Consider the following 10,943-nt stretch of genomic DNA (forward strand, 5'->3'; position numbering starts at 1 on the left):
TTATAAATATATATAAATAGATTTATTACTCTGGAGGAGTCTTCTCTGAGGAAACTACCTCAAAAGAAAAACAAGAAAACAAGGAAACTTTCTAATAATGAAATAGTTCAGTGACACAGTTCATGCTGAGCCCACAATACTGAAGCCTAATATGCAATAAACTATCTCCTTGGCACAACACACATTCGTACACATGGGTGTGTGCACACGCATTGCTTCCAATCAGCTTTTTACTGTTACTTTCAAATATGAACAGACAGCCAAAGATTGCCTGACATTTGAGAAAAAGCTTCTAACAAATAACTCCCAGAACTTCTGAAGTAATAGGTAAAAGTAAGAAAGACAATGGTTGTACTAAGCTCTCAGCGGGCAACTGACTCTCATTTCCTTCCTATTTACATTCTGGAGGAGGGGTGACTATAAAACAGGACTTGAAAAAAATGTTTCAGAAGCCAAGAGTGCCAGCCAGATACATAGAATTCTTTATACCTAGAGCTAATGTGATTCGTATTCTCGTCAAATTGTTTCTTTCTTTATAATCAAACTTTTCTTTATATAAAAAGAGAGGGGGAAAAAGAGAGTATCATCATCATCATCATCATCATCATTATGATTATTATTAAACTCTTATAGGAGACAGCTCTCAAGATCTTGGACAGTGGACTATTTTTATTTTTTCAACTATTTATATTTTATCAATCATTCAATCATTTACCAAGACAGCACATGAAGTGAACTTGCCATGTTGTACAGCCTTCAATCTATTTCCACAGAGACATCTCTATGTTATAGATAATGCCTGCATGACCTCTCCAGCCTATGGCAATGCTTTCTGTGTCTTCCACATTTGTCACTACTCTAGATTAAGCTTTTATCTCTAGGCCCTTGTTAAAATGTGCATCTGTTAACCAGGAGGTTAACAGAAGAGCCCATCTGTTTGTCCAGAAAACAGTCTCCTGGCAGCCTGTCAGTGTTCAATGAGAAGGCAGCTGGGTGTTGTGAACAGAGCTGGATTCCAGGCCTATCTTAGCTACTCACTTGTCGGTTTTAAGCCTCAGTTTCCCCAGATTTTTTTTCTATCACCAAGAAACTGTACTCACAGAATTGTACTCAACAGAATTGTACTCACTGACCTCTAAGATTCTGTCTTATCTTAAAATTCAGTAATTCTGTATTCTAAACATAATGTATACTCTGATGCCTCAGTCACCAAGAACAAGGTTTGATTATTTAAAAAATATATATAAATTATATTTTAAATGTCCATTCAACAATATCCACATATGTGATTTCAAAATAATGCAAATAATTCTGGCAGGTTAAATTTAGAATAGTTCTATTAAAACCAATTCAACAAAACTCTCTGGCACTATTCCCAGAACATTTTTATTTGATTGGGAATTGTTTAAATTTTAATCCATTTTAAGCTCTCTCTTGCCCAATTGTGTTTCTCTTAGAATGTCGCATTTGAAATATTGACTGTAATTGCACTGACTCTCTTATTAAATCATGTATCTCAGCAGTGTTACTGCTACCCATTTGGATATTTTTCCAGCCACACGTAGAATGTGCAGTGGGGTGGAGAGAATGCATTTTTACAGTGTGGGTGTATTTCTGTGGATTCCATTTCCCTTCCAAGAGCACCTGCCAAAGGCCCATTTTTTTCCCATATTAGTATTAATACTACCTACCACTATGTTCTTACTTCTCTTATCTTTCCCTTTTCCTTCTAAAACATTTAAGAAAATAGCAAAGCTATTTCTATCTTCCTAAACATTTCTTCCAGCACAAACTCTAGAAAAGGAAACAAAAAAACAAATCAAATTGTGCAGACCCCATAAATCAAACAAGCTCATTTTCTATAAACTCATAATTGCACAGCTTTCCCTTCCCTGAGCAGTGCTTATATGCTACTCCCAAATTTTATTAAGGCCAGATCTCAATCTTCATTGGCCTTGGGAAGAGAAAATGAAAATGGTGGCAGCAGAGTCTGGTAGAAGGGCTTCAGATAAGGCCCCCAGTGGATGGCCAAGCCCTATCTTGTGCACAGATCCCTTTACATGTGGTTTTTATTACTCTATACAATAACCAACTCACACTTTTTCTTAATGACTGTTTTTCTCCACTCATTCCTTTACTCTTCCAACCACTGATGGAGATTGAGATTTACCCTTTTATAATAAGAACTACCATACTTTAAGCAACAAGTATTTATGTACCAGTCACTGGGTTACCCATTTCATATAAGTCCTCACACAATCTTACAAGTCAGGCATTATCTTAGTTGTTTTAAAACAAGAGAAATTGAGACTTGGGAAGGTTAAATAACTTGTCTAATGGCCACAGACAATAAGGATCTGAGCCTAAATGTGTACCCAAGTCTGTCTCACTGTTTAAAATAGACATTTGCTTAAATAGAGTAATAACCAGAAATTAGTATTGGATAAGTGCAAAAGTGGTAAATCTTATGCTGTGGTTTGATCAAAACTATACTATCCATATATGTGTAGGAAAGACTCAATCAATGACTTCCATGATCTTCTTATTCAGTGATTGGAAATGGCATTTGGTAGCAGTAAAGAAAGCTTTCAGCCATAAGTAACAGCCTAACTTTTATGGGCCTAAATATATTTTTCTCACACACACAAAAATATCTAGAGTAGTGTTGTCCAACAGAAATATAATATGAACAAAAAACTCAGGTCACATATGTAATTGTAAAGTTTATAATTAGCCACATTAAAAAAAGTAGAAGAAAATAGGTAAAGTTAATTTTAAAATATTTTATTTAGCCCAATATATCCAACATATTATCACTTCAACATGCAACCCATATTACAAATATTATAACATAACTTTTTTTATACTAAGTCTTTGAAATCTGGTGTGCATATGATATTAACAGTATATCTGAATTTAAACTTGTCACATTTCAAGTGCTCTTTAGCCAGATGTGGCTAGCGACTAGCATATTGGACCACACAGCTAAGGGAAGTGGCTGCTGGGGTTAGATTTCTAGTTCAGAGGACTTTTACCTCATATTTAACACCTCAGGTTCACAAAATGGTTACCAAAGTATCACGCATTGTATCAGTGTCGCAAGCAAAAACAGAGACAAGGCATCACCAATAAAATCCTTCCCAGAATACCTCTACTGTGTCCCTAAGTGATCATTTATCACAAGAGGGACTGAGGAAGTGAGAAATTAGATTTTTCTAATTTCCATGGAAAAACATGAAGAATGGGGTTAGAAATAGAAATGTATTTGCAAACCGGCTAAGTCAAGCACAGGCACAGATTAAAAAAAAAAAAAAGAACATATTTTAAACCAATAAAAATTCCAGGAATCACAGAAACACGTTCTGCTCCATTTTGTAATATTTATATAACATTTAACTAAATAATAAATAGTTTTTTCTTTTAGAATAACACCTACTTAGCTCACTTATGTCATTTGCAGCTAACATATTTGAAAGGAAAGAGCAGTGGAGCATCTGGAAAGAAAAATGATTCTCGGAAGACAAGGGTATCAACCTCATTTTTCCCATAGATCTTTCCATGGTGAGTCCTCTATGAATATATGAGTGCACATACGGAACACCAAATATAACACTATTTGTTCAATTCCTACCGAGCTAATGTTATTTTTCACTTTAATACATCACAATGTAAATATGCTTCTCTTAACAGTTTGTAATTATTCCTAGTCATCTCTTGCCAAAAGTAAATTATAGCAATAAATAGATCTAAACTAATACAATCTTATTGTCAACAAAATTCTGAAATTACCTTAATGGAAAGAAAAAAGATCTTTAGCTTCAGAAAAATGAATAATATTAGTTTTGACATAATAAACATTGAAATTTGGTTAACAAGAACTGAAAGTAAATTATGTAACAATCTATACTGTAGATAGTTTTAATTCATCTATATAATTGTACAGCTACTAAATGTTATGAGAAACTTAAGTATATATTCTAAGGTATTTTTGCATGTTCTCTCCACAAAAATTCTGAAAATACTTTCAATTGTCTTAAACCATGATATGACATGGCATATTTTATTTAATAGTAGAAAACTAAACTATAATAAAGTCATTTTGTATCATGTAAATTAAAGCTGTTTATTCAGGCAATTTGTTTATTCAGTTTTAAATATGTATGCATACATGTATATGCAAACTTCATATAACTAATGGTCTAATTATTCAAACAATCCATTAGGTCATATAATGGGACTGTGTGAAACAAAGTTGCCATGAACTAGAATATAGGCCACATTGCATGAATTTACAATTATAAGGATGAAATTCCTCAGACGAAAACATGAATGAAATTAAACCATCAGAGAAATTAGGTCAATAGCATAGTCTTTAACTATAATCTCCTGAGATTTGCATTTTGAAAAGAAGTAGAAATTTTTGGATTCTGCTGAGAAAGATAATCCCATTATAACTTCACTATGCTGTAACAAGTGAGATGAACTTTGTACCACATTATAGGAAGGACCTAACCACCACTAAGCCCCAGTTTCAAGAGGTTTTGTGATTGTTGCTTAATACATTGAAAACCAAATACAAGAACAGTTTGTGCAACCTAATATTACCACTAATGCCATTAATAGCACTTGAAATCTTCTTTTCTTTTTAAATGCTTGATGGCATGTCAGATGGTTGCACAGCTCTTGAACACATGTGGATGCCTTACTTCTATATTCTATGACACACATTCTATGTGCACACCATAAATCAGTCAGTGACTCCTTAGGGACATAATCTCAGTGCATGAATTACCAATGGATCATACTTCCCTGTCATTATGGTATTGAGTAAATACACACTCAGAGCTGTTAACACTGCTCTGGGCTTTGGCACCCACCACCATATGGGGCTGCTGAGGACCAGCTACACTAATACTGTGTATGGATCTGCTACATGGCCATTGTGATACATTCCTTGGAGACCTTAAAATGATGCTGTGTCACTTAAAAATGATGTCAGAACAGTGTTCTATTTGAGAATACTGTCAAATTGATGATTACTTCAAAATTTAAGATATAAAAAAGGATAATTCTTTTGTTCTAATTAATTAAAATTAAAAAGCATGAGGGAACTAATTTATATTCAAATAATAACCATGATTTTACCTCCATCACCTCTCCTTGACTTATACACACATAAGCAAAAGACCTTTCGTGTTGTAGTCTTTGATGAAAGCTTGGAGAGGGGGAGAAGTTATACCTCAGAGCATCAGATTTAAAATTAAATGTTAAATCCTTATTCCTAGGGCTTTTTATGTGACTCCTTATTCCTCCTCTCTACTGTTTACTCTCTACCCTTCCCTATCTCTTTATGCACCCTTTCTGAAGAAAAAAATAATAATAATCTGTCTATGACCATGCTACCCTGAACAAGCTTGATCCTATCTGATCTTGAAAGCTAAGCAGGATCGGGCTTGGTTAGTACTTGGATGAGAGACCACCTAGGAAGGCCAGATGCTGTAGGCGTAAAAAACTAAAAAATAAGGGATTGTAAACTGACAAGGTCCTTGCAATCTGTGAGGCCAACCAAGGGTTGCCTCACCTAAAAAAAAAAAAAGAAAAAAAAGAAAAAAAAATTCTATCTTCTTACAGAGTAATTCAGCTATTACATGTACCCAAATCCAGCAAAGCGATACTTTTTGCACATCCACAAACATATTAACCAGCTGTACTTACTCTTTCATTTTCTATGAATATTTGCTGAAATAAAGGAAAACTATAGTGATTTCATATCTTCACTAATACGACAGGTTTATTGTTTTAATGGATTTTTCTACTACAAATGGATCGAATGTTTAAACAACCTAAATTCAAATTGTTTGTAGTTTATAGCTGTGTTCATGAAAAGCATATATTGATCTTAACTATAATTCAATGTGTGTTACTTAGAAATGAATCTAAACAAGCATGAAAAATAAATAACTTACAATGAATATAATCAGGGATATTTTAAAAATCAAAGTTAGAAAAATATGACCAATTTTTATATATCAATCTTCAACAAACAATTCTCTCAGTTCTTTTACTATAAATGAGATGTCAAATTAAAATACTTGGTAATATATAAGGATGAAGATCTACAGAAACTTCAAAATCTAAACTATGTAAGACTCTTTGTAGTCTACACTGAGTTTATTATATAGAAGTAGATAATTTTATAATTAGCCTTATAAGCCCAAAACCTTGACAGAATGTAAAACCTTTAGCCAGATAAATGTTTCAACATTTATCTTTATTTATCTCTAGCTTTTGTCTGTAAATGCCTTGTGCTTTTTGATCCAAGACATGTCCACAGGTTTCATATTGCTTTATGAGAGAAATAAAAATAAATCACCTAATAGAATTTCACTTTCTCTGATTCTTAAAATACTGAGAACTAAGTTAATCACTTCAGAAATAAGTTATTTCGGGGTAGGTATTACTTAAGGCATCCAATTGTGAATCAGTCACTTTTCCATAAAGGCAAAGAAGGTATAAAAAATATTATTTTATTTAAAATACTCATATATTGTTGAACACAAGGAATTATCTTGGGATTTAGGAAATTATAGGGTCATTATCAACTAAATACTTCAACCAGAGTTTAAAGAGCTACCTAAAATGGCTATTATTCCAGTAGTCTACTAATAATATCGACATCTTTTCAGACTTTTAGAAATACCAAGTCACTCGATTGTATCTAACTATAATGGGCACTACATATTTTAAAGGCCTAACTAGCAACCCATAAGAACAATTATGCATATATGAGAATTTAACAACTATATGAATTAAATCTTTCATGTTTCCTTACACTAGTATCTACATGTAAAACCTGAAAGATTTTTATATTTAATTTTGTGACTTAAAACAAGGTAAGCTAAAATGCCTCTACCAACTAATGAAATTGAAACAATCTCAAGCATTAAAAAAGACATCGAGTATAATTTCATAAATAATAAAGTAAATGTATATTCTTTCTTCATCACCAAGTTTTAGTTAATAAATTTAGCATTTACTCTGTTATAGGCAAACATGCATAATTTTATTTAATTTTTGAAATAATTCTGTATATTAATTACCCTATCTCCATGAGGTTACTTTTCCTCAGAAAGTTCAGGCAAACTTCTTACATGCAAGTCACAGTGTCAAGAGAAAGATTCCAATGTTATTGTTCTTAGTCACCCTTCTAGAATCCCTTAAATAAGATTGGAGAAATAGAGGCTTAAATTAGCTGTTCTAAAGGCACCACTTTTTAAATATATATGTGTAACAACCAGCAGTTCAAGTTCCCAGTAGTTATGTCACCAAAAGAAATGTGTGGTACAATTTATGAACTAATAAACCAGATCTATCACATAGCCTCAATCTATAACATATGTTTTTAAGCTCCAGCATTTTCTGAATTTTGTGTTGTGATCAAATTCAGAGAAACCTTCCCATTTTCAGGCAATGTACTTCCTGAACTTTGGGAAATATCTAATACAAGAGACACCTAGTCATCTGATTATTGTCTTGGTAGCACAACATGTGGTCACAATTTAAGTAAAATCATGAGGTAAAATACCCCAAGATTATTTTATTTTTTTTTTATTAAAATGCAGCATTGAAATAAAAACCATCTCAATTTCCTCACCTGTAAAAAGGTTATAGGGCAGTTTTCATCAGATTGTTGTAAAGATTAAGTGTAAAGAGTTAGAATGGTGCTGGATATATAATTGGTACTCAATAAATGTGTGTTGTTCCATGTCAATGTTAATTATAAGGAAGAGAAGGATTCAGAAAATATATGGAAAAGAGCTGAAGGATATAAACTTATAAAAGAAAGAAAGTATATTTCAACAGAGAAATAACCTACTTAATTTCTTATATAGCAATAACCAAGTGCTTTACAGGACCTAGAAATGGGTAATATTTCCAAAGAAGTAAAACTGGTTCATATTGTCATTGAAATACATCCAAAAATGTCACTTCGAACTCGTGGTTTAAAGTACAACTCATATTTTCTCCCCGAAAGATCTCCTACTCAATCCCTTTACTCAAAAACCATGGTATCTATGGCATTGCCTGTGTTATTAACACTTATAGAGGATCGAATAATGTCCCTCCAAAATTCATGTCCACCTCACAGAGTGACTTTATTGGAAGCAAAATCTTCACAGAAGTAATGCATTAAAATGAGGCCATACTGGACTAGCATGGGCCCTAAATCCAACAACTGGTGTTCCTGTGGAAAGAGGAGAGGACACACAGAGGCACAGGAAAGAAGGTTCTATGAAGACAGAGGAAGAGGTTGAAGTGATGCAATTACAAACCAAGGAACCCCAAGGATTTCCAGGAGCCACCAGAAACTAGGCAGAAGCAAGGAAGGATTCTTCCCTGGAGGCTTCAGAGAGAGCATAACCCTGCCTACACCTTGATTTCAGGCATCTAGTCTTCTCAACTGTGACAAAATAAATTTCTGTTGTTTTAAGCCACCAAATTTTTCGTATTTTGTTATGGCAGCCTTAGGAAATTAACACACCACCTCTGTATATGCACTCCCATAGGTACCCTGCCTAAGCATTCTCTTCCATCCTAGTGCATTCATCCAACTCCTCTCTAAAGCTCAGTGCAGATTTCATTGACTCCTGATCTCATTAATCAACTCTCACCTCAACAGCTAAAGCCTGTAAATCCATCCTTATAATTTAGCAACAAGCTGTCTGCTCTTTAAGGATAGAGCCGTATCTTACAATTGGTTAGCCCCGTAATGTCCATGGCTTAGTCAATGCTCAACAAAAGTGTCTAAGTGGCTAAGTCCAGGGTACAGGCTCTGAATAAGATTAAGAGCACAACCTCTGGAATCAGACAACTAGGGTTCAGACTTTGACTTTGTCAATTACAAATCTATACTGTTGAACGACTTCTCATATATCTTCTCTGTGCCTAACTTTATGTGTAAAATAGAGATAATAGCAGTATTTATGTTTTAAGATTGTTCTGAGAGATTGAGTTAACAGTTATAAAGCACTTGAAATAGTTCCTAGCACATAGTAAGTACTTGAAGCTATATTTTTTATTATAATTTTTACAATATCCAGAGAAAATGCATATTAAAATGCATCTGTTTAAGGCTGGGCGTGAACAGATGGCTGGAAAGGAGCCATAAATAAATAAAGTAAGCATAAAAAATGAGTCTAGTGTTTTGTTCTCCAAAACTCCCAATTATTTCCTATAATGAACAGAAAAGGCATTGCTTTTGGAGGAATCGACTAAATATTTTTTTTTCTAGGAGTATGATGGTTATTTATAGGTGCCAACTTAACTAGGCTAAGGGATGCTCAGATAGCTGGTTAAACATTGTTTCTGGGTGTGTCTGTGAGGGTGTTTCCAGAAACGATTAGCATTTGAATTCTTTTTTTTAAATTAAGTTTATTGGGGTAACATTAGTTAATACAATTATATAATTTCCAGGTGTACATTATAATTTGACATCTGTATTTTCTATTGTGTGTTTATCACTCAAAATTCAGTTTCCTTCAGCTACCATATATTTGATCCCCTTTATCCACTTCACCCTCCCTGTAAACCCTATATTTTTACCTCCTTTGCCCCATCTATCTCCCTCTTCCTCCCCTACCCCACAAGTAACCACTAGGCTATAGTCCTCTGGTAACCACTAGCCTATGGTCCATGTCCATGAGTCTCTGTCCTGTTCGTTTGTTGCTTTTAGGTTTATATCTCACATATAAGTGATATCATGTGATTTTCAACCTTTTCTGTCTGGCTTATTTCACTTAACATGATTATCTCGAGGTCCATCCATGATGTCGCGAATGGCAGTATTTCATCTCTTCTTATGGCTGAGTAGTATTCCATTGTATATATGTACCACAGCTTCTTTAGCCAGTCATCTATCATAGGACACTTTGGTTGCTTCCATGTCCTGGCCACCGTGAATAATGCTGCTACGAACATCAATGTGCAGATATCTTTTCTGACATAGGCTTTCAACTCTTTGGGTTAAATACTCAATAGAGGAATTTCTGGATCATATGGTAGATCAATTCTTACTTTTTAGGAAACTCCATACTGTTTTCCATAGTGGCTGTACCAATTTGCAGTCCCACCAGCAGTGTATGAGGGTTCCTTTTTCTCCGCATCCTCTCCAACATTTGTTATTACTTGTCCTGTTGATCATAGCTATTCTAATAGATGTGAGATGGCATCTCATTGTGGTTTTGATTTGCATTTTCCTAATAGTTTAAACTGAGCAAAGATCACCCTCACCAAAGCAGGTAAGCTTCATTCAGTGCTTGAGCATCTGAATAGAAAAAAAGGGGAGAAAATGGTGAATTTGCTCTTTGTGCTTGAGCTAGAACATTTATCTTCTTAGTTATCAGCACTCCTGGTTCTTGGGCCTTCAAATTGGAACCAGGATTTATATCATTGTCCCACCTGCCCTCAGGTTCTCTGGCTTTTCAACTTGGACTGAATTATACCACGGGCTTCTCTGGTTTCCCAGCCTGCAGACAGCAGATCATGGAATCTCTTGGCTTCCATAATGCATGAACCAATTCCTACAATAAGCCAGATAGATGATAGAAGAGAGAGAGAGAGAGGGAGGAGGAGGAGGAGGAGGAGGAGGAGAGAGAGAGAGAGAGAGAGAGAGAGAGAATGAGAGAGAGAGAGAGAGAGAGAGAGAGAGAGAATGAGATGGAGATTCTATTGGTCTGTATCTCTGGAGAACCCTGATTAATACAAGGAGTAACCCTACCCTTCTCAGAAGATATTAACCAAAATTCCAAGTACCATAATATGGCTTGTTAATCTCAAGGCGGTCTCCACCCAGGAATTTTATTTCTCGATAATATCTTCTTTTCCCCAGGCAAATCCTAGTCCTTGTTTTAAACTTAAACTCCCACCTGTGGCAAACCCACTCT

General features: G+C 34.6%; 1 long non-coding RNA gene across 1 annotated transcript in view; it reads left to right on the forward strand.

Moving 5' to 3' along the window:
* Nucleotides 1-8,287, forward strand: part of LOC111737376 — a 13,266-nt gene extending 4,979 nt beyond the window's left edge. Inside the window, exons 2-3 of the long non-coding RNA XR_002779422.1 lie at nucleotides 3,461-3,561; nucleotides 8,150-8,287. This is a non-coding gene — a long non-coding RNA (uncharacterized LOC111737376). The remainder of the gene's footprint in view (nucleotides 1-3,460; nucleotides 3,562-8,149) is intronic.
* The last annotated feature ends 2,656 nt before the right edge of the window (nucleotides 8,288-10,943 follow it).

Source organism: Pteropus vampyrus, unplaced genomic scaffold (assembly GCF_000151845.1).
Source record: "Pteropus vampyrus isolate Shadow unplaced genomic scaffold, Pvam_2.0 Scaffold26, whole genome shotgun sequence".
Lineage (NCBI taxonomy): Eukaryota > Metazoa > Chordata > Mammalia > Chiroptera > Pteropodidae > Pteropus > Pteropus vampyrus.